The sequence below is a fragment of the Mustela putorius genome, unplaced genomic scaffold, assembly GCF_011764305.1.
Source record: "Mustela putorius furo isolate JIRA1106 unplaced genomic scaffold, ASM1176430v1.1 tig00003845_pilon_pilon_pilon, whole genome shotgun sequence".
Taxonomy (NCBI): domain Eukaryota; kingdom Metazoa; phylum Chordata; class Mammalia; order Carnivora; family Mustelidae; genus Mustela; species Mustela putorius.
The window spans coordinates 64,938,626-64,961,774 of NW_025421998.1; positions in this window are offsets into that span (position 1 = coordinate 64,938,626).

A 23,149-nucleotide genomic window follows, 5' to 3' on the forward strand; every position below is an offset into this window, starting at 1 on the left:
CCCAAGGCAGAGTGCAGCGTGGGCCTCCTAGCTGCAGCAGCCCCAAGAGCAGTCAGGTTTCCTTGGCAATGAGACTTGGAGAGGCCCAGCTCCCCCAGCACTAGTGTGCAACCTGCCTTGGGCAGCAGCTGGGACAGCCAGCTAAAGGCCATTTCTGACGGGCACCTCTGTTTTCTGGCACGGCAGCAGACAATGACCAGAACTGAGTCTCAGAACACATACAGCAACCATTACCAAGAAGTAATGGGGGTCAGGGAGGAAAGTCTTCCAAAGACTGGAATGCTTACAGATAAGGTGGGGGAGACTGTCACCTCCAAAGGGCCATCTTAGTCAACCACCTCTGTACTCAATGGCTTGTGAAGCCAGAGTAGTCAGGACACGCACCTTCTAAAACTGGAGAATTCTGGCTCTGGTATTCAGTACGTGCTGAAAACATAGATGGCAAAAGCATCTGTGTCTCCGGATTGTATCACAGGATCGCTTCAACCCCCATTATTGCCTCCATGGTACAACAGAAGAACGGCCTTAAAAGCACTATGAGAAAGAAAGTGCCACGAACACCTTCTAGGTATTCCTGGACACCCAAGTATTCCTTCTAAGTGTCCCTTTTAGGGACACCTCCAGGTGTCCTTCCACATCATGCCCCTAAGCCCACCACACTCTTGGTCCCATTTAATTCTGCCTTTGGATCTTGCTCCTCATCTTCCCTCCCCAGAGAGCTCCTTACTCTGCACCCAGTGTGTGCACCACAAGTGTGGGCAAGAGCCTCCTGGTCCTTCCTGCAGCCCAGTGGGCCCTCCACATGCCTAGGTCCCCATCCTGCAGGGAAGAAGAATGGAATACAAAGACCTAGATCTTCATTCAGCATTTTAGAACTAACCTTGTGCACTGACCTTGCAAATGCCAAAATCTGCCCCCAGCCCCCAACCATGTTATCCCCTGCAACTGGTGGAGAAGCTGCCTGAAGACTCCGGGAGAAGTCTGTGTTGGTTCTAGCTGAATAACAGAGACCAAAATAAGCGAGTGGACTTCTCTTCCTGTGCTGCTCTCCACTTGCCCAAACACTAGCTCACAAGAGGGTCCTTTGAGGACTTGGTTTAATGCCTCTGCTTTACAACAGAGAACATGGAGATTCATAAAATCCGCCTAGCAGCTTGGAGACAGAGCCACAGGAATCAAGATTCGAGTCTCTTCACCACTCTTAACAGTCACGATTCTTTCTTGTTCACTCCCCCGGGGATTTGGCTACTGGGCTTGAAGCCAGCCCTCAGCAGATAACCAGCTGGAAGGCAGTTTGCCCCTGGGGATGCCAAACCCAGAGACCAGTGTGGAATCTGCACACCTGGTGATCTGCAGATCTTGTCTCATGTCAGCGCCCTGGGACAGGGCGTGACTATTTTATTCTGGTCCCTCGATGCTTCCATTTTGCTTTGGCATCAACTATCAGGCTTTATTTTTCTTTTCTTTTTTTAAAGATTTTATTTATTTATTTGAGAGAGAGAGAGAGAGCACAAGCAGGGAGGAGAGGGAGAAGCAGGAAGCCCAATGAAAGACTCAGTCCCAAGACCCTGGGATCATGACCTCACCCAAGGAAGATGCTTAACTGAGTGAGCCACCCAGGCGCCCCATCAGCCTGTTTCCTTAAACGTTTGTATCTCACTCTTCATGAACTCACGTTCAGTAACAGAGTATCTTAGAATATAGTATTCTGTGATGAGTTACAAATAGGACCTTATTTTTTAAATTTTAATAAACAGCATCACAAATTATTAATGCTTTTATCAGATGGAGTAAATTCATATGGCTTCTGTGATAGTATGATGAATGCTGAATAACTTATAGTCAAATACAGTCTATTACTTCCTAAGCTCCAATAACGATACAGTAAATTTGACGGTCAGACCCTAATATCTACAAACACTGAACAACCCAGAGTTGCCAATACTCTTCTATGAGGGGACCATCCTTCCAGGAAACCCAAAGCTACCCATGCTTCAAGGAGGGACTCTTCCCATTAAGCAGGAAGATGGAAAGGTGAGATCAGACCCAGATAGATGATTGTCCTTGCTATGCAGACTGGCCTGTGCAGTTTTCTCCCCCTGGAGACCAGAAAATATCCACAAAGAAAACACAAAGCATTGGCATTTTTTATTAATAGTTGCTTTGCCTGTCTAAATCTAATTTTCTGCCCATCCCCTGAAGTCTGAATAAGAATCTTCTTACCTTGACCTCATACCTCCTCCCCAGGGCAGCCAGCAGCTTTCAGGGTGCAACTCCCTGGTGAAAGAATGCTTCAGCTCCCCTTGCTGCCAGGCTGCATTAGCACTTCGCGTTGGGGAGTTCAGGAAGCCAGCCCTCACGGGGGTGCATGAAAACCCTGTGCCCACACCCCCTCGGCATTGGGGGACAGATGCTAGACAGCTTAAATAGCAGGCCCTCGGGGACAAGTGTGGTACTGCTAGTGACTTTGAGAGAGCCAGGCCTTCAACCTGCACCCTCGGAGGCGAGGTCCCAGTAGCTCATGAGAGGGGTCTTCCTGCTGGCTCAGCTCTTTCCCTTGCAGACCTAATGCAGAATTTTCCAGCATTTGAACTGTGCCTCAGTCACAGTGCTGAACCCCATGGCTGAGAGAAAACATACTGAAAATTTCTGTTGTAAATTATATACATATCTCTCAAGTCTCCGGGTCTGAACTCTTACCACCACCACCATCATCATCATCATCATCATCATCACCCTGAAAAAGTACGTCATATGACTGTGCATTAAAGTCTGCACAATAGATCTGACTTTGAACTCTAATTTTTTTTTCCATTACACTAATTTAATTTTCTTTAAAGGACTAAAGGGCTCTGTTAAATCTAGATTAAAAGGAATTCCTATCTCACCATCTGTAATAGCTGTGTTACTTAGCCCACAGCTCATTTTGTACCTTTTTGTGTGTGTTTCTAGACACTTAACTGGTGAAAATGTCTTCTTATTTTCCTATAAAACTGACTAGTAATGAAATATCGGTTTAGATTCTTTTTGGCCAAGATCTTTTGAGTTCTGAGACAATTTCATTTGTAATTTTGTGATAGGTCAAAAAGCTAGATACTCCCTCCTGATACTTCATTTCAAAACAAAATATATTTCTTCATCTGTAAAAGAGGGGTAATCATACTGACCTCTGACAGAACTTGGGAGAACTCAGTGAGATCATGTACATGCATCACCTCCCAAAGACGGGCACATAAGAGGTTCTCCTGCCTTGACTACTTCCCATAAAAAGGGCATATCCCATAGCCTTCCTCAATTGCTCCTGAGTCATGTGGGGATAAAGGAGAAGGCAGAAACTCAAGAGTCCTACCAAAAACTAAGGCTGACAGTGACTGAGCCCTCCTGAATCAAGACACTGGGATTTGGAAGTTAAGTGTGTATATCAGGTGCTCCCTGGGTACAGATGAGGTAAGGAGACTCCTCCATCACCTGAAGGAACAGAAATCTACCACAAGGCAAACACATGCCACATGTTTGATATAAACACTGAGGCCAGCTAGATTTTCCCATGATTAAGGGTACATACATTTGAAAATACATTACAGGAAATAATTTTTTTAAAAATCTGAGACAAGGAAAAGGAAAGATCATATAGAACGTGAAGAGGAAGAACATACCTCTAAAAAGAATCTACTACCTGGCAAAAGAAATTTTTCAGTGATGCCTGATGTCCTCAAGTGGATGTCATTGTATCCTCCTATAAGAAACAGAAAACTAAATTAGGAAGACATGGCTGAGATAAAAAGACAACGAGATGAGAACTGAACAGAAAGATAATAGAGAAAAGAATGGAAACCCAGAATGCGATGACAGAACTAAAATGCTCGTTGCAGGCGGCAGAGAGTGGAAATGGCGCCTGCGGCCAAGAGGATCCCTGTGTGCAGGGCAGACCTGAGGAGCTCCCCCAGAGGGGAGGACCAGGGCAAAGAGGTGAAAAGGGAAAAAAAAAAAGATGAGAAATACAGATGACAGTAAATGGATAATCAATGCCATAGATGTCTAAGGTACAAGAAGATTACAATGACATTTTCATTAAGACACAGTTTTTAGGGGCACTTGGTTGGCTCAGTCAGTTAAGCATCTGCCTTTAGCTTGGGTCATGATCCCAGGATCCTGAGATTGAGCCCCACATTGGGCTCCCAGCTCAGTGGGGAGGCTCCTTGTCCCTCTGCCTTTCCCCTTGGCTTGTGCTCTCTCTCTGACAAATAAATAAAATCTTCAAAATAAATAAATAAAGGGACCCGGATTTTAAAGACTCCCCAGGAGAAATAAGAAGCTTGGTTGTTCAGAATGAAGGGTCACCACTTTCCAGCCTAACATCAATGAAAATAGCACCGCATCTATACGTTTTTGGGAAAATATTTTCATTTCAACAACAATGAAAAAGGTCCTACAAACATGTTAACAAGCAAAAGAACAAAGACCAGGCTGGCCTCAGGCAGCCATACAGTCCTGACAGCCAGAATGTAGCCTTTCCCTACACAGCTCTGAGTAAGGAAAAGTGCTGGTGCAGGAGTATGAAACCCAAACCAGTGATCTTCTGTGTGAAAGGACAGTCCTGAGCCACTCCACTTACACGGCTTCCACATATCCCTACCAGGCCCAGTGGTTGAAGACATAGACTCACAAAGAGATTCACTGAATTAGCTTCCTTTTCCTCTGTGCAGTTGGGGTATCAAACTCAGGCAGCCATTTAGATGAGGTGTTATAGGTCGATTCAACATGAACTTGGCCCTGCGAGAGCTCCCTCTTCCCTACATTAATAAGAATTGTGTTTCTGACACCACGATCCTTCACTTTGTTCAGAACATTTATCGAATTCGACGCCTGTGGGTACCAATCTGTTCCGTCACATCTTAAGACCACAAAGACATTTCACATGCTTGAAACACTTCCTTTGTCAGGAGAACTGTTGAAATAAATGCCTGAGAGCAGCTTTGTGCAGGAGGGCAGATGATCTGAGGTTGTCTGAGATCTGAAGTCATTTTGCATCTTTAAAAGTTGGTTGTTTAAGTGGGAACTAATTCTTTGAAGGCAGCTTTTTATTATCTCCGTGTACTAAGCGATTGGCCAAAGTACTGTAGCCAGAGTTGTTTGTCAACAATTATAACCCCTGTGGAGGAAGGAAGCAGTACTAAGAGCATGCACAAAGGGCCGAAGGTCTGACTCTCAGACATCTGCAGAGGCGGCATCCCAGCTGCCAGCAAGAACTAAACATCCTCAGTCACAACCATGGAGAAGACCCAGAACAAAGAACTAGTGGGGACAAAGGGTAGGTTGATAACAAGAGGAAAGACATACTCTCTCCCTGAAGCAGCTCACATGATACTATGGAAGTGTGATTACCTTCTTTCTGCGTAGGTTTATTTGTATGTGAAGCTGACTACATATATATAAATACACATACTCAGAGGCAGAAAAAAAAAAAGTTGGTTGTTTAATTAATTGAATGGTTGATCTCAAAGATAAAGATCAAGAGCAGATATTTATTAAGTCCCTCTTTATATCATCCTCCTTCTAAAAGCTGTGATTTTCCTGTATTGATTAAAAACCAAATGGGCAAAATGACCTTGATTATATTTAAAAATGCATAGAAAAAAAGGTTGTCAGACCATATACTAATAAATAATAAATTAAGTGATTATCCATGGGTGGTAAGATATTAGAAATCTTTCTTTTCTTTTTTTTTTTTTTAACACATTTTCTAAACTGTATATACAATATGCCTTAACCTTTACAACCGGGGTGGGTGGGAGGGGGACAGTCTCTTAATAGCTACTGTGTGCAATTTTGTTTTTGCCGTCTGATTACAACTATGTAAAAATATTGTGTAGTTCAAAAGAATTCAAAGTAAGTACACTAATGCATTAACATGGATTGTCTTAGATGGTATCAAATGGGTTAAATTCTTTACCTTCTTTGGTTATTTCTACATTTTTAAATCTTTCTCTTATTAGCAGATAAATATTGTTACCAATAATAACAATAAGTCTTAGAAATTTAACGTATATGTCTCCCTCCCTCTCTTGGTTGAGAACATCAAGAATGAAGATGTAAGGGAGCTATGCTTTACAGGGTCCTATAGAGACCCTGCCTGAGGGGCAGAAAACCTTAGGTTGCCTTCTACCAAGTCTGAGCTGTCACTTATCCAATCCAGGGGCCCCTCACCCTGTGTTCTCCTTTGAGGTCAAGATAGAGTCCTGAGGTCTCTTGACAACCAATCCCACTAAGCAACCTGGAAGAATTCATGCAACATGAGAGCCTGCCTCTGAGACCCCTAGAAGGAGCCCTGCTTCATTCCCTATGGGAGCCTCTCCCCTCCACCAAGGTCACAGGGGCCTATGCTGGTGGCTACAGTGTGTTTTCCTAAGCTGGGAAAAGCACCTCACAGACAGAAAGGTGAAATGTGAACTAAAAATAGAGTGGGGCTAGCTCAGGCCATGGGGGCTGAGGTGGCAAACAGAGGCAGACACAACAGAAGGGCTGAATGAGCTGAGGACAGACAGGCCCCCGGCAGCGTCTCACATCTGCTCTAAATCAGACCCTGTTTTCCACAGCTCCCACCGCTCTTTGGGGCTGATCTCCCCAACACTGACATCTTTCACCCCACATTTTGGAATGCTGCTGGCCTCCCAAGACTGTTCCAATGGCTTCATGCAGAAAATAGAGGCCATCTGCTTCCATGCCTCTTGGTGGCCTCAAGGAAAATTCATTCTTACCTGGCGAATTTAAGAAGCCCTTGCCAGAGCAGAATGTTATCATGGCCAGAAATGTCCAGTGGAGTTCAAGAAAAATGGGTCCCACCACTGAAGCTCCAAATCGGCTTTTTCTGGCCTAACTGGCTTTTTGACAAAGAAGTCTTATTGGGTTTCCTTCCTTCCTCCCTCTATTTCTCTCTTTCTTAAGTAGGGCTTAAGAAGGGCTACTTTCTTAAGTAGGGCTCCATGCCCAACATGGAGCCCAACATGTGGCCTGAATTTACAACCCTGAGATCAAGACTTGAACTGAGATCAAGAGTTACCCAACCTACTGAGCCATCCAGGCACCCTGGGCTTTCTTTCTACTTACAAACTATAAGCAGCAGATGGGATGCTACCTTGATTGCTCTCTGCCAGAGGCTAATAGCCAACCAGGAACAAGGCAGGTGACTTTTTAAAGCTTCATTGTCCTCATCTGTAAAATGGGCATGTTGCTGTGTACACTGCAAACGCCCGCTCCCTTCTTCCTCTATAAACAGCAAAATGCAATCACAAAAATGTCAAGTTAATTCAGCAGGACCCAATTTATCCTTCTAGTGGCTGCTTTCTCTTCTTAAGAGCCTGCTACAAACTGATATAGATAAGCTATTGATGTATGTTGACAGTCTTAAAAGAACTGCTTTTAGGAATGTCACTCAGGGCCCTGGCAGCAAAGACAATTCCACTTCGGGGGTTTCCATTGAAGAGGTATGGGCAGGGCAAAAGGATCCCAAATGGATTCTGACGCAGCCAGGGATAACAATGGCAGGACGCCGTAATTAGCCCCGGTCTAGAGGGACAAAGAAGGAAACGTCACTGATAGCTGGTGAGAAGGGGATTCCCGAACAGGAGTTGAGGGCCACAGCCACAGAACTGTGACAGAGAAGGAGAGTGTGAAAAGAAAGACCTCAAATCACTCTTCTCCACTCTCCTGTCTCCCACTGGCACCTCCCATTGGTCAAACCCAACCAGAAGCCAGAGGGTGAGGGGAACCCAAGGGAGGGTGCTGAGCAAACCAGAGGAGAGTGAGGGGAGGCCTCGAGTTGACCAGAGACAAACAGCTCCATACACCTTACAAGTACACATTATGGACAATAGCCTTGCAGATTGCCAGTCCTCTTTATTGATCTCTTCCCACCTTCAGAAAGCATTTACTGAGCATATCCTATGTTCTCGGCTCAAATTAGGAACCTGGGGTGCAAAGATGAATGGGATACCACCATGATGCCCATGAGGATCTCACACCCAAGCGGGGAGACCAGACAGTTACTGTGAAGAGGCTCATCTGGTGTCCACACTGCGTATGATGAGATTAATCAATCTCTAAAGCAAGTACCAAGCATTAGACCATTTGATATCTCTCCTAAAGCCTCAACTTTGATAAGCAGTGAACAGAATTCAAACTATTTGAACATCTCCCTAGTTCACCACTGTAACCATCACTCTATCACATGGGAAAGGTGATGTTAGCAGGTGGCACAAGCTGCCCTGGGACCCCACCCAACCCAAATCCCATCAGCCCAATAGCGGCCAAGACTTTAGCTGTTTGTTCTGTACTAAAGTATTTTATTCTATTCTTTTTAAAAGATTTTATTTATTTATTCATGAGAGACAGAGAAAGAAGCATAGACAGAGGGAAAAGCAGGACTTGATCCCACGACCCTGGGATCATGACCTGAGCCAAAGCAGAGGCTTAACCGACTGAGCCACCCAAGCATCCTGTATTGAAATATTTTAAAGAAACAAGCCTACATGCCTCATTAAATTCTACATCATCCCACTATAAATTAACATTCCCTACTTCAAACCACACTGGTGTTTAGCCCTGACCAAATGTTAGAACTAACCTCCTAGCCTAATAACCACAGAATACTTCTGAATTCCCTAACACTTCTGGGCCCCTTTGGACAAGGACCTGTGGCCTTAGATTAAGGTAAAAAACCTAGCAACAGTCCATCCCTGCCTTGCTTCTCACTCCTCCTCGTCTCTGAGTTTGCAACCAGATGCAAAACGGATGAACTGTATTTTGAGTAGCTAGGTGACAACTACAACCCCTAATGTAGTCATTTTTGTGGAAATGGAATTAGAGCCCAGTGCTCAGGCTCAAGTTCCCTCCTTGGGTTTTCATTTTCTATCCTCTGACTCTAAGGTGAACGGGCCACAAAGCAGACCTAGGCTGCCCTCCCCACCAGGTTTCACGGTCAGCAGAGGAAGAAGAATAGAAGCAGAAGTGGCTGGGCCTGCCCCAGAGAATGCAAGTGGGCTTGCTATATGGCAGCAAGACCTAGGACATGGGGAAGCATGGTGGGGTGCTGGTCTTGAAAGCCACTAACCCTACCCCATAGTCAGTTGGGGCCCAGAAGGAACTTGGGCCTCTAACAAATCAGATTAACACTCCTCCAGGAGAAGATAGAGTTGGTATGGGGGGTGGACACAGGGGAGAAATCTTGGTGAGATGAAATAGAATTTCTCTCCTTAACACTTCCCTCCAGGGACACCTTGCTTTGGGAATTGTGCTGCTTAAAGGACACATTCAATGTCTTTGGCAGAAAATAAATTAATTAGGAGAAAAGAAAATCCACGATGAGTGCTGGACAGAACATTTTTCCAAGTCACCAAAGATGATGCCAGCTTCTCCATATAGAAATAGAAATGCCTTACCTCCAAATGGTTCTTTATTTTTTTTTTAAGATTTTTTTTAAAGATTTTATTTATTTGACAGAGAGAGAGATCACAAGTAGGCAGAGAGGCAGGTAGAGAGAGGAAGAAGCATAGCAGAGAGCCCAATGTGGGACTCAATCCCAGGACCCTGAGATCATGACCTGAGCCGAAGGCAGAGGCTTAACCCACTGAGCCACCCAGGCAGCCCTGGTTCTTTATTTTTAATGTTATTTTACTGTGGTGAGAACACCTGATGTGAGATCTCTTCTCTTACAGGTTTAAGGGCACAATACAGTACCATCATCTGCAGGTACAATGTTGTAAGCAGGACTCTAGAACTTACTCTTCCTGCCTCACTGAAACTGCATTGCCTTCCATGCTACCTCCACGTAAGCAGAATCTGCAGTATTTGTCCTTCTGCATTTGGCCTATTTCATTTAACATGATGTCCTCAAGGCTCATCTGTGTTGTTGAAAATCACAGGATTCCTTTTGTTTTTATGAAAAGTACTTCCAAGGAGGTGATTTCCCACCATGCCTCTCACCACCTGCTGCAGGTCAGGAAAGGGCTTCTAAGTTTTGCCACCAGTGGGGAGTTACAGAGAGGGAGGCAAAGACCTGATTTCCAGGCCCTCATCTCTGCTAACCAGATGGTTGACCTCTGATCACCATTTACAGTCTCTGGGCGTCAGTTTCTTCAGTAAAATTAAGTGATTGTATCAAATGCCTCTAAGGTTCTTCCGCCTTGGAGTGGTTACAGTTCTGTGTGGATTAGATAATGCAATGAACATGTGTCTAGGGTGTGTGTCTATAGACAACCAACCACACAAGATTGTTTAAATCAATGTGTTTCCTCCCTGAGGTCCTTGCCATTTGGGAAAAGAAGTTTGTTTAATGGTGGTTCCAACACTAAATTCCATGAGAATAAAAGCTTTATTTCCAGTGTCTTCCGCTAGTATGCTTTTCTGTTTCCCTTTTTTATTTTCTTAGAAAATGCCATAATATAAATGTTAAGATCATTATAGAAAAGGAATCCTTCCTGATGAGCTTGGGATCCTATAGTAATCATATTAAACCAGGCCTTTTATTGCTAGTTAATGAAATTCTTTTAAAATTGAACCAGCTTCAAGTAAACTGATTTGCATTGATTTGGTGATGTATAGAGCTCAAGCCACTCTATGTATAAGCAAATTAAAAGCCTTAAGCCTGTATAGCCAAGCTGCATAGTCCCTGGCTGAAAAATTGATCCCTTGGTTCCCCCCAGGGGCACCTTGCTCTGGGGTTGGTGCTGCTTAAAGGGACATGGGCAATTTCTTTGGCAGAAAATAAATTAATTAGGGGAAAAGAAAAATCATGTTCTGTACCAGACTAAACCTTTTCCAAGTCACCAAAGACAATCTTTGTAATGAAAAAATCATCTTGGATGCCTTCTAAGTCCACTGCACATACTCTGAAATGACACACTGCACATACTCTGAAATGACACAACAGGGGTGAAGCCTCATATTTCTCCAAGCTACCCCCGTTGAGCCTCCTGCATGGTCCTGGGTGCTCTGGGGCCTCAAGAAGGCTGGTCCTCCCATCCATCCCCCTGCCACACTGCAGCCTGGTGCTTCTCTCTGTCACTCCCAAGGGGTCTCTCCTCCTGCCAAAGAATAGAAGGGGGACCATGTAGAGGGCCTCCCAGGAGCCAGGCTCAAAACCAAGGCGGAGCATTTTTTGGAGTGTTAGAATGTGAGCTCTACCACTTATTAGCCATGTGAATGTAAGGTCTCCATGCCCCCATGATTTCATCTGTAAAATGGAGGTAGTGACAGTACCTACCTGATAGAGTTATGGAAGGGATAAGAGCTCTGAGCATTGAGCTAAGTGTCCAAAAACGAGCAGGTCAGAGGAACCCCATGGGGGCAGGGGTGAAGGTGAGGTTTCCCCCAGGCTGCCCATGGGGAGTGGCGTGAAGTACAGCGGCCAGACGAAGCGGTCACCAAGAAGAGTGTGCAAGAGAAGGCCAGGAGATAGGCATCTTTACGGAAAAGATGATGATACTGTCCCAAGAGCTCAGGCAACCACCAGTGGCTTTCAGACAAGAAGTGGCATCATCAAGTTTGCATTTTAAGATCTCTAGAACCATAAACATCAGTCCATGAATCAGGCAGGATAAACTAAGCCATGCTTTCATCATAACCAATCCCAAATCAACACAGTACCTTATTTCCATGTCAGCCTGGCTCATGGCTTGGCAGCAGCCTTTCAGCACTGTCTCATAAACGCTGGTGGTTCCCATGTTCTGGCTCCGCCATCTCCAAACACAACTTCCACAATCTCAGTGGCAGGGAGGAGAAGAGAGATGGGGGGTCTCGCTAGAGTTTCTTTCCCACCTCAGCTTAGAAGTGACTTCCACTTACAGTCAATTGGATAGAAACCTGTCATGTGAGCCTGCCCACTTGCAAGAGAGGTTGGGAAGAATGGAGAATCCAATGACACTTAGCAAGCATTAAATGTCTCTGTCACGTCCCTCTTCCAGGTCTGCCAGGCAAAGCTTCATATTAACCTGGCATGTTTAAAAAAAACCCTCATCTGCTCCCTCCAGATGCCCACAGGGCCTCCCCGCTTGGGTTTATGCCCAGCCAACTTTCTTCACTTTAAGCATACTGCCATACATACCCATATGATAAAGTACTAAACTGCTAAAATCATTATTTGATGATTGGCTTTATGATATAGGATTAATGCTATAGTACTATGATACATATGTGTGATGATAGTATTATGATTGATATGATTTGTATTCACATGAACACTGAATGGATACTATTTAACTACTACTATAAAAATCTGTACTTTTAGAACACACCCCTCTCAATCATAAATGGTTGCACTATACATGGCTAAGTTTTAGAGTAGAATCACTGAACTGACCTAAAGTTAAACTACTTAAATCCAGTAACTAATAAATTAATCCACTCAATCCCCTTTTTAACACTTCTAATGACAAGCAATTTACTAATTCACACGGCAAAGACGGGATGCTAGACCCTTTGAGAAACTTCTGGAGACCAACCCACTGTTTGGATGAGAAGAAAAGAATGGGAGAGGCCAAATGGGCAGGCTGGAGCCACCCCTTCCTGCACTCAGGCCTGTGCTCTTCCTCCTCCTCCGTGTTCACCAGCCCTGTCATCGGGGCACACTCAGTGAAAAAGGACAGCATCCATCCTACATGCAACGAGAGGCCTTTGAATTCCTGTCTTTGATCTTAATGAGTCATTTGATTTGTATAGTCTAGTCCAAAATACATCCGTTTTCTTTTTATATAAAAATACATTGAATTAATTTAATCGATGGGCTACGAAGAGCCGCTTCTTTATTTATTCTGTGGCTGTTGGTGCCCCTACCTACCACTGTGCACTTCCAGAAGTACCCATGACCTACTTCGGGAAATAAATGTTAATCTAAGAATGAAAATATTCCTTGGATTAACCCAACACATAGTACTTTATGCACTCAGTAAATACTACAGTTGGCCTGCCTGGGTCATGTGCCCACCCTCCTGGCTAGAATGAGGGTGAGGTGGAGAGTAGCTACAGTAACAAGCAGGCACCTGCCTTGCAGGACCATGCAACCAGTCCAAATGAAAGGATCCTTGGCAGACAAAATACGATAGTGTCCTTTCCAATAACCCCGAGATACGAAGTGGACTAAAAAGTAACACTCATAATAAAAATCCATTTTACTGGTCTTCAAAGCTCTTTCACTGCCCTGTGATGGGACTAGGACAGAGATGGCACATACAGCCATGCCCCCAATTTTTTGAAACTTGGAAGGTTTCCCTCTTAGTCCAAAATGAAGGGCAGGGAGGAAGGTAGACATCCCACAGTCAGCTGGCACAATCAGTCGATACCAGTGACTTATCTGAGGGAGCTAATTGCCGAAGCTCCTGAGCCAATGCTCTTTCCAGAAAAATTGAAAGAAAGATTGCTTGATCTCCATAATCTCTCCCCAAAAGTGCCGTTACACAGGGGCCTGCCCCTGTCCTTGGCTCCCCCGCTATACAGCTGTCCCTCTGTAGGGTGCTTGGCCCAACTCCTGAGTGTGCAAACAAAAGGCAGGTAGCAGCTTGGGGCACCACTGGAGTCTGGGTTTCCAAGCCCAGCGCCACACTTGCCAATAACTATTTGCATTACGGAAGCAAAGCACAAAGCCCTGGGCCTCACTGGAGCTGAGCAGCTGGGTGAGGGCCTTAATGAGCCCCGAGACTCCTGGCTGGCCAGCTGAACCAGTGGCTCAAGGTTAATATCGTCAGAATTCAGGGAGAATACCTTGTTTTGACTGAAAGATCAAAGGAAGGGGCGTTTTTGATCAGAATAGTCCAGACAAATATTTCAGCCTCCAATTTATTCTGATTATGCACAGCCAGCCTGAGAGGGTCACAGCCAGTTAGAGAGGCGGTCACTCAGCCCAGCCAGGCTGGAGGGACGGGCAACTCTTGTTTGGGAGTCCTGAGATTGCAGGACATTCTACCAAGCCTGTCTGTGCGAAGTCAGAAGGGCAGGCGAAACGCTCCTGGCCTGGCTTGCTGAGCGTGGTGTCCTGGGATGAGAAAGGAAGAGAGATCTGGAAGGGGCCCCCGGGGACTTCCCTCAGGCCCCAGTGGTGCTCCCCTGGTTTGCCACCCAGCCAGTGGATGGCCAAGTTGGGAGGAGCGTCAGGCCGCCCTCTTCTAACCCTGCCATCTGTGCTTCTCCTCTCTGCTGGAAACCCTCACAGGGAAACAGGGACCTGCTTACAAACTGTGGGCCCTGGGGAGACATGCGTTAGAAGCCTTGGGGCTGCTCCTGAGAAGCTGGGGTGACCCAGCCAAGTCAAGATGCAGCTCAGAGGCACTCTGAGAGGGACTTGAGCAGACCAGGGAGGAAGCACAGCCCTCAGAGCAGCACACACATCAGAAGCAAAGTCCGCACGAAGGAGGCAGATGGAAGATTCTAGAAGCAGATTTAGACAGCAAGCTGAGCCTGTGCTCCTCACAGATCCTCACAGGTGCACAGCCCTGGAATTTTATTTTAATGCAGACATTTGATCGGTGCTTATTGTGTAGCAGACACCATGCTTTCACACAATTCTTTTACCCAGTTCTTGTAACAACCCTGCAAGGCCGTCTCTGCTTAAAGTAAGGAACCTGAGGCTCACAGAGCTACAAGGAACCTGAGGCTCACAGAGCTACAATAATTTGCTCAAGGCAAACTAGGCAAAACTGCAGAATGCAGGATTAGAACCAAGACCTGAATGTCTTCAAAGCCTTCCCAGAATCAAGCAGCTCCCCTGATTTACTTCTTCTTCTTTTTTTTTAATTTAATTTTATTTAATTATTTTAGATTTTATTTAATTATTTGAAAGAGAGAGACACAGCAAGAGAGGGAACACAAGCAGGGGGAGTGGGAGAGGGAGAAGCAGGCTTCCCGCCAGGCAGGGAGCCCGATACATGGCTCAATCCCAGGACTCTGAGATCAGGACCAGAGCCGAAGGCAGACCCTTAACAACTAAGACACCCAGGCACCCCTACCCTGATTTTCCTGTATGAACTGTACCTTGGATTAACCATAGAGTGAAGTGTTTTTAGAAGAGTCTGGTTAATAAATGAAAAAAGAAAGATAGATTTAAAATATTGCCACTCTGTAATCACTAGTGAAGAAATAATGAAGTTCTTTGTGATAATCATCAAGGACTGAGAAAGCCACCAGGTAAAACATCTGAGGGGGAACTATACATTGGTTGCATCAACCTAATACCACAAAAGAAGAGACAACCAGTCACACGGTGCCTCCCAAATTTAGGAGATCAAAGCAGTACCCTTTTGTTAGTTCACCGTTCTGTAGGTCAGAAGTCGGGGTACAGCATGGCTCAGCTGGTCTGCTAAGAGCCTCACAAGGCAAAAAAGCAGTGTGTCACTAGGGCTGTGTCCCTTTCTGGAGGCTTGGAGGAAGAACCGAGTTACAAGCTATTCAAGTTGTTGGCTGAATCCAGTTTACAGTGGCTCAAGGAGTGACATCCCCATTTCCCAGCTGGCTGTCAGCCAGAGGCCATCCTTAGTTCTTCCAGAGCCCCCTCCCATCCTGGCTCATGACCTCTCCATCTCAGAGACAGCAGTGACTCACCCTACTATCCTCACACGCACAGCCTCTTGAAACTCCCTCTCCTCTGCCTCTCTCTTCTGCCAGACACAACTGTCTGCTTTTAAGGGCTAGTAGGACCAGTTGGGCCCACCCCAATAATCCAGAATAGTCTTTAGATCCCTAACCTTAATTACAGATGTAAAGTCCTTTATGCCATGTATTTCCAGTTTCCAGGGATGAGGCTGTGGACACCTCAGGGCTGGAGGGATTATTCTGCCTACTGCAATAAGGAATTAGGGATTTTTCTGGAATGGTAATATTATAGTGATTATGACTTAAAATAAAATAGTCCTTGGGGTGCCTGGGTGGCTCAGTGGGTTGGGCCTCTGCCTTTGGCTCAGGTCATGATCTCAGGGTCCTCAGATCGAGCCCTGCATCAGGTTCTCTGCTCAGCAGGGAGCCTGTTTCCCTCTCTCTCTCTGCCTGCCTCTCTGCCTACTTATGATCATTCTCTCTGTCAAATAAATAAGTAAATAAATTAATCTTTTAAAAAACTATTTAAAGATTTCATTAGGAAATATTTATAGATGAAATGTTGTAACAGATTTTCTTAAAACAATCCAAGAGGTGTTGGGGAAGGCAGGGGAGGGTGTAAGTAAAGTATATTACCCCTGTTTTGATCACTGTTAAACCAGAGTGGCAGGTTCATGAAGATACATTATTTTATCCCTTCTGCTTGCAAACACGCATGAAATTGTCCCTAACACAAAAAGGCAGGGGATCCCCTTCCACTACACAATGATCCTCAAAATTGGTAAATGGCATGGAACACTAGAAAGCTTATTAAACATGCATATTCCTGAGTCCCTACAGATCCTGGACCAACAGATTTCGAATGGGATCCAGAGGGTTCTAACAGGAGTGGCACTGACCACAGTTTAAGAAGTCCTACACTGGGGGCGCCTGGGTGGCTCAGTGGGTTAAGCCACTGCCTTCGGCTCAGGTCATGATCTCAGGGTCCCGAGATCCAGCCCCACATCACGCTCTCTGCTCAGCAGGGAGCCTGCTTCCTCCTCTCTCTCTGCTGCCTCTCTGCCTGCTTATGATCTCTGTCTGTCAAATAAATAAATAAAATCTGAAAAAAAAAAAAACAAGAAGTCCTACACTGTTGTGGGTAGTTAAATAAGAAACTTAATAAGAAAGTGACCAAATATAACAATTAGGCCAAAAAAAAGTTAAAGAGAACCAAAGGATTGACAGATTGGATCCACTGGAGAAATCCGGGAAGGCTTCCTGAGAGAGGCGGTACTTGGGATAAGAACATGGAAAAAGTGAGAGAGTTTTAGTAACAGGAGAATTGAAATTTTCTTTCAAACAATAGAGGCAGGAAAGTGTAGGGCATAGCTGGGAGAACCCAGTTTGTGCAGCTTACTTGAAAATGTGAAGGGGAGGTGTAATAAAATAGATGGTCAGGGTCTTGCTGTGCACAGTTCTAAATGGTAGTGCTTGTACGCAAATCAGCAGACAAGGGAATTATTGTGTTTGTAAAGAGGAGTGCCATGTTCCAAGTTACATATTTCAACCCAAATCCCCATTTCAGAATAAACCCCACTTACCATCTTTTTTAACCTCAGTCAGAATACTAGATTTGGACATGCTGTGACTCACAACATGTTTGTCAAAACCAAGACTGCCACTCAGAAAACCATGCGCTTCTGACCTTGGGGGGGCTTGTTGTGAGGGTGGCCAAGCTTCATGTGTCCTTTCCCCTTTCTGCTTTTCCAAACACATGGTGCAGAATTATATACTTGCCTCCAAAGAGAAATAACAAAGTGGCAAATGTATAACAGATCATCAGAGCTGCTATTTTAAATCCTACCTGAATAAACTTGTTATTTTTCTGAAGTATTGACTAAGCATGGTGAGATTCAGGCCACTGTTTGGAAAGGCGAAACCGGCTTCACATTTTTCCTTGTATATTTTGAAATTCTTGAGGCGTACACAATGGAATTGAGAAGACTGGATCTGTGTTATCCCTTTGGGAAATGGAAAATGTCAATCACTACCCTTTCTCCTCTACTATATCCAAAGAGAACCTTAAAGGCACAGAATATTTCACAGCATTTTTGCCCTTGTGAACCCAGAGTTTTGTGTTAAACAGTTATGTTTGTTATGAATAAATACAAGAAGGCAGTGGACACACACACACACACACACTCACCCACACTCAATTTTATACAAATGGAAAGGACCACACATTTTCTACTGAATTTCACTGCATCTAAGACACTATTGATTATAAGACACATCATTACACTATGATGTGCTATTGATTATAAAATGCATCCTAATTTCAGAAATACTAAAATGTCGATCGATGAAATAAAGTATTTTGTTTAATTCCTCCTCTAGAACAGAGCTCAAATTCCACCTTCTATAAATACTGTTATTAGTCATCAGCAGCATTCATAGGAACATGGAGGTCATCACTAGAGCCACAGTAAGTAAGGCCCATCTCCAAATAACCCAACAAGAATTTATTAAGTAAAGAGCTGAACTTGGTTTTAGGAAGCTTTGGCTCAGACACCAGCCCTGCCATTTAGTATCCATCTGAGCTTGAGCTAGGCATGAACTTCCTGAGTTTCAGTTTCCTCATCTGTTAAATGGGAGTAATAAGATTTACTGTCTTAATTCAGTCTGTTATCATAGAATACCATACACTGGGTGGCTTACAAAAATTTGTTTCTCAAAGTTCTGGAGGCTGTAAGACGGAGATCAGGTCAGGTTCTGGTGAGACCCTCTTCCTGGCTGCAGGCTGTCAACTTCTCGTTGTATCTTCATTTGGCAGAAAGTGGGCAAGAGAGCTCTGGACCTCTTTTATAAGGTCACTAATCCCATTCATAAGGGCTCCATCCTCATGGCCTAATGATTTCTCAAAGTTCCCACCTCCTAATACCATCATCTTGGGCTTAGGATTTCAATATATAATTCTGAGGGCCATTCAGTAAATTACATCTACCAATCAAGACTGTTTTAAGAATGAAATTATAAACCACAAAGGGAGCCCGCCTCCCTCTCCCGCTTATCCTGCTTGTGTTTCCCCCCCCTCACTGTCTCTGTCAATTAAATAAATAAAATCTTTTTTAAAGAAAGAATAATACAACAGTATCCAACCATTTAAAGTGTGAAGTAATGAAGCCAAGGTCAACTTTACTGGGGAAAGGAAAAACAAACATCCATTGCTGGGTGTAGCATCAGCCCCAGATGCCTCCTTCTGGTGTGTGGAAGCAGCCTGCACGCAGGGAATCCCACCCTGAAGGAGGGGCTGCAGCAGAAGCTCAGGAGGCTTCTGCTGGGGAACCTTCTGGTTTCATTATTTGTGATGAGGCCATTGTTGCAATGTGTGCTTGCAGAAAACAGAAAGAAAGCAGTCTGGGAAACACTTTTCTCCAGCCTGCCATTTCCCAGACTGTATTTTGCAGGAAAGCAACTCTGCAAGATGTTACTAGAAGTGCCACGCAAAAGTGATTTGGAAGTTTAGGGAACATTTCACCCCATGCCTGCCATACCTGTGCTCGGCAACCTTGTTGCACAAGGTCAGGTGAGGAAAGAAAAATTTCCAGGCTCAATTTAAGAAAACGAGGAAGAGGGGCGCCTGGGTGGCTCAGTGGGTTAAGCCTCTGCCTTCAGCTCAGGTCATGATCTCAGGGTCCTGGGATCGAGCCCTGCCTAGCAGAGAGCCTGCATCCTCCTCTCTCTTTGTCTCTGCCTGCCTCTCTGCCTACTTGTGATCTCTCTCTGTCAAATAAATAAATAAAATCTTAAAAAGAAAGAAAGAAAGAAAGAAAGAAAACGAAGAAGATACTTTAAGTCATGGAGGGAAAACTGACAGTTGTACCTAAGTATTCTCTCCTTGTCCCCTGCTCCCTAAGGGAAGAAGAGCATTTCATTCTTCTTTATTGGGCCAGGAACTTCCTTGCTCCTGCAGTTTGGTGGCTCCATATGCCCAGCATTTGTAGTCCTGCAGGGACCTTCCCCAGAGGCAGTCTCTGTTCAAGACTCCACCCTGGAACAGCTATCCAGCCTTGGCTCTAGGTGATCCAGAGGAGGCAGAGCTGGCCAGTAGGAGACCAGGGAGACCTTTCTAGACCAAAGTACATAACAAGGGAATCAATCTCATTTAGTTAAGTTTCTTGTTCCTGAAAACAGATCACAAAGCCTGGTGACCATCGGTCGCTTGTCTCTCTACTAGACTATAAATTTCTTGAGACTTACCTTGCACCCGGTACACGCTATGTGTGTTTTACATATCCTTGAAAACAATATATATTCTCTAACTGTTGAGCATGGTTAATATACATCCAGTTTGTTCACTAGGATTTTTTGTCTACCTGTTGTATTTGTTTCCATGACAATGGTCTAAAAAATCTTTTATAGTGGATTTAATACTTGCTTTCTGTAATTGCAAATTTTTCTTCTGTATGATCTGATACTATGTTATTATAATCATACAGTTGAGCATTGTTTTATCTTCCTGGCAGAATTGTTCCTTTTATCATTATGTAGTGGCCCCACTTTTGTATTATTCTTCTCGTTACCATCCACAGTTTCTTTCCTTAGAGAAAATGTTGAAGTGAGTCTTGCTACAATGTCAGGGATGCCAGGGATACTTGTGAGCATTTCTTCTCCTTCAGAACTTGCTAGCAACGTGCGCACTGCCAGGTCACTCACCAGCACCGATCTGACCACTGTGGAACAGAATAAGGCGCTGTCAGCCAGGTGGCTCCCAGATCTCATCCAGAAGCCTGTTGTGTAGCCCTAATGAAAATGCATTTCACCAGATTCTATGTCAACACAGGCCTAAGGCTGGTGTTAAGCTTTCCTTTGGAAACCAAACCAGGGAAGGGACCTTGGACTCACTCCTTGATATGTCCATACCAGGCAAAGAGATGTGCTAATTCTTCATGACAGTGACACTGACCGGTGGTGATTGAGGAGATGGTGGCCGGGGGAATGATAGGGGACCTGGTGACATACTGTAACAGAGCTCCCATCATGTTCAATCAGCTGAGAGTGCCTGGGGTCTGAGAGGCTGTACCTCTGGGGCCTTTAGGGAAGTCTCCGGATTTCAGCACCCTTGTGAATGACTCATGGTGTGCCCGAGCCAACTGAAGTGTTAAGGATGATTTAGAACAAGTGGGATCCGTTTGTGGTTAGATGAACCTCCTTAAGAGTCTAATTGCCAGCTTTTCTAGGGCTTCAAAACCCACTGAGTTTGGAACAAAGCCAGGCCCAGGCAAAACCGTGGCCCTTTCTGATGCCTCTTTTCTCCTTCTGGGTGTGTCTGCCCACAGCCCCTCGGTATGGTATGCTCGTGGGGAGCCCCAAAGCCTCCCCCCCACAGGATTACATGACAAAATGTGAGCACAGTGCTAGGAGTTACACACACAGTCTCAAATCTTCACAAAAGTTCTATATTTTAAAAATAAGGAAATTACATTACTTGTCTCCAAACCCCAGCTAGGGTGAGAGAAATGACAGTGGAATCCCAGGCGGAGACAATTCTATCCTTAACCTTCTCCCCTACCATTGCAAGGCACATATCCAGCTCAGCTCCCTCCCCACCAACTTTTCCTTGGGCATGTTTCATTCCCTCTCAGCTGTAAACTAAGTTGCCAAAATCAGTCCTTCCTAAAGTGTCTTCCCAAACTGACATCAGCATCACCTGGAATTGCAAATTCTTGGAGAACCAGAATCAGAAACTTAGAGAATCAGAATCGGAGATGTTGGGGGTAGAGCCCAGCAATCCGTGTTTTAACAAAAATCTTCAGGTAAGCTCGATGCACATTCTGGTGTGAGGACCACCAGGCAAAAGCACCACAGGGCCGATACTACCAATCCAAGCAGTTCTCTCTGCCTCATATGGGAAAATGCCTGAGGCTCCAGAAGACAATCCTCTGGATCTTCTGGGAGTGTTTACAGTTATGTTCCTCAGTATGTTGTCTCCAGATCACACTCCTCCTCCCCTCAAGTTCGGTACACTGGCTTAGGCAGTGACACAGTGACACAGATCTTTCCACAGTGACACAGATCCTTCCACCAACTTTGTAGTTGTTTCTACCAACAACTATAGTTGTCAGCCACTGCTTGGAGCGTCTTGTCATATCCGCCCAGTGAGTGAGATGATTTCATTTGCACTGACTTTCTCAGCTGTAAATTATTCAAAACAGTAACAGCAGCAGCAGCAACTACAAAATTCTTGAATGGAGACAAAGGGAAAGGGGAGAAAGTGAAGGGGGCTGGGGGAGGCAAAGGAAGGCTGGCTTGTGTAGGAAAATTGTAGGATGGGCTTCTTTTTATTGTGGAAAAAATACACATAAATTTTACCATTTTAACCATTTTTAAGTGCTCAGATCAGTGGCCTTGAGTACATTCAGATCAGTGGCCTTGAGTAAATTAACACATTGTGCAACTATCACCACCACCACACATCTCTAAACCTTTTCCTCATTCCAAACTCAAATTCTGTGCCCATTCAACACTAACTCCCTTTCCTCCCTCCCCCCGGTCACTGCTACTCTACTCTTAGTCCTATGACTTTGGCTGCTCTAGACACCTCATGTAAGCAGAATAATACCATATTTCTCCTTTTGTGGCTGGCTTATTTCCTATATATGTCACATTATATATTTCATAATGTCCCCAAGGTACATCCATGTTGTAGCATCTGTCAGAGTGTTTTACCTTTTTAAGGCTGGACAATATTTCATGGTGTGAATATACCACATTTTATTTTCCCATTCATCCATCAGTGGTCATGTGGGAAGCTTCCACCTTTTGTTTGCTGTGAATAACACTGCTATGAACATTGGTCTACGAATCCCTATTTGAGTCTCTGCTTTTAATTATTTTGGGTATATACCCATAAGTGGAATTACTGATCATATGGTCATGCTGCGTTTAATTTCTTGAGGGACCATCACACTGTTTTCCACACTGGCTGTAGCATTTTACATTCCCACCAGCAATGTACAAGTGTTCCAATTTCTGCACCTCCTCGCCAATGCTTCAAGTGTTCTGCTGCTTTTTTTTTTTTTAAATAAAAGCCATCCTAATGTGTGAAATATAGAATGGGTTTTTTAGCCTGTTTCTCTCCACCTTTCACCACCTAAGAGAAAAAAATGGTTGGTAATGCCATTGTGTTTCTTAGCTATGTAGACCTGAAGGTACTTAAAATATTGCCTACTTTAGTAGCATTCAAACTGTTCTAACAGCAGAACCTTTCTTTTCCTTCCCAAATCAGTATTATTTGAAACCCTAAAACTAGGGTGCCTGGGTGGCTCAGTGGGTTAAGCCTCTGCCTTCAGCTCAGGTCATGATCCCAGGGTCCTGTGATTAAATCCCAAATCAGACTCTCGGCTCAGTGGGGAGCCTACTTCCCCCTCTCTCTCTGCCTGCCTCTCTGCCTACTTGTGATCTCTGTCAAATAAATAAATAAATAAATAAAATCCTAAAAAAAAAAAAAAACCCTAAAATCTAAAAAAAAAAAAAAAAAACCAGATAAAAATAGAGATGCCCTGGTTAATCCAAAGATGGAGACCAAACC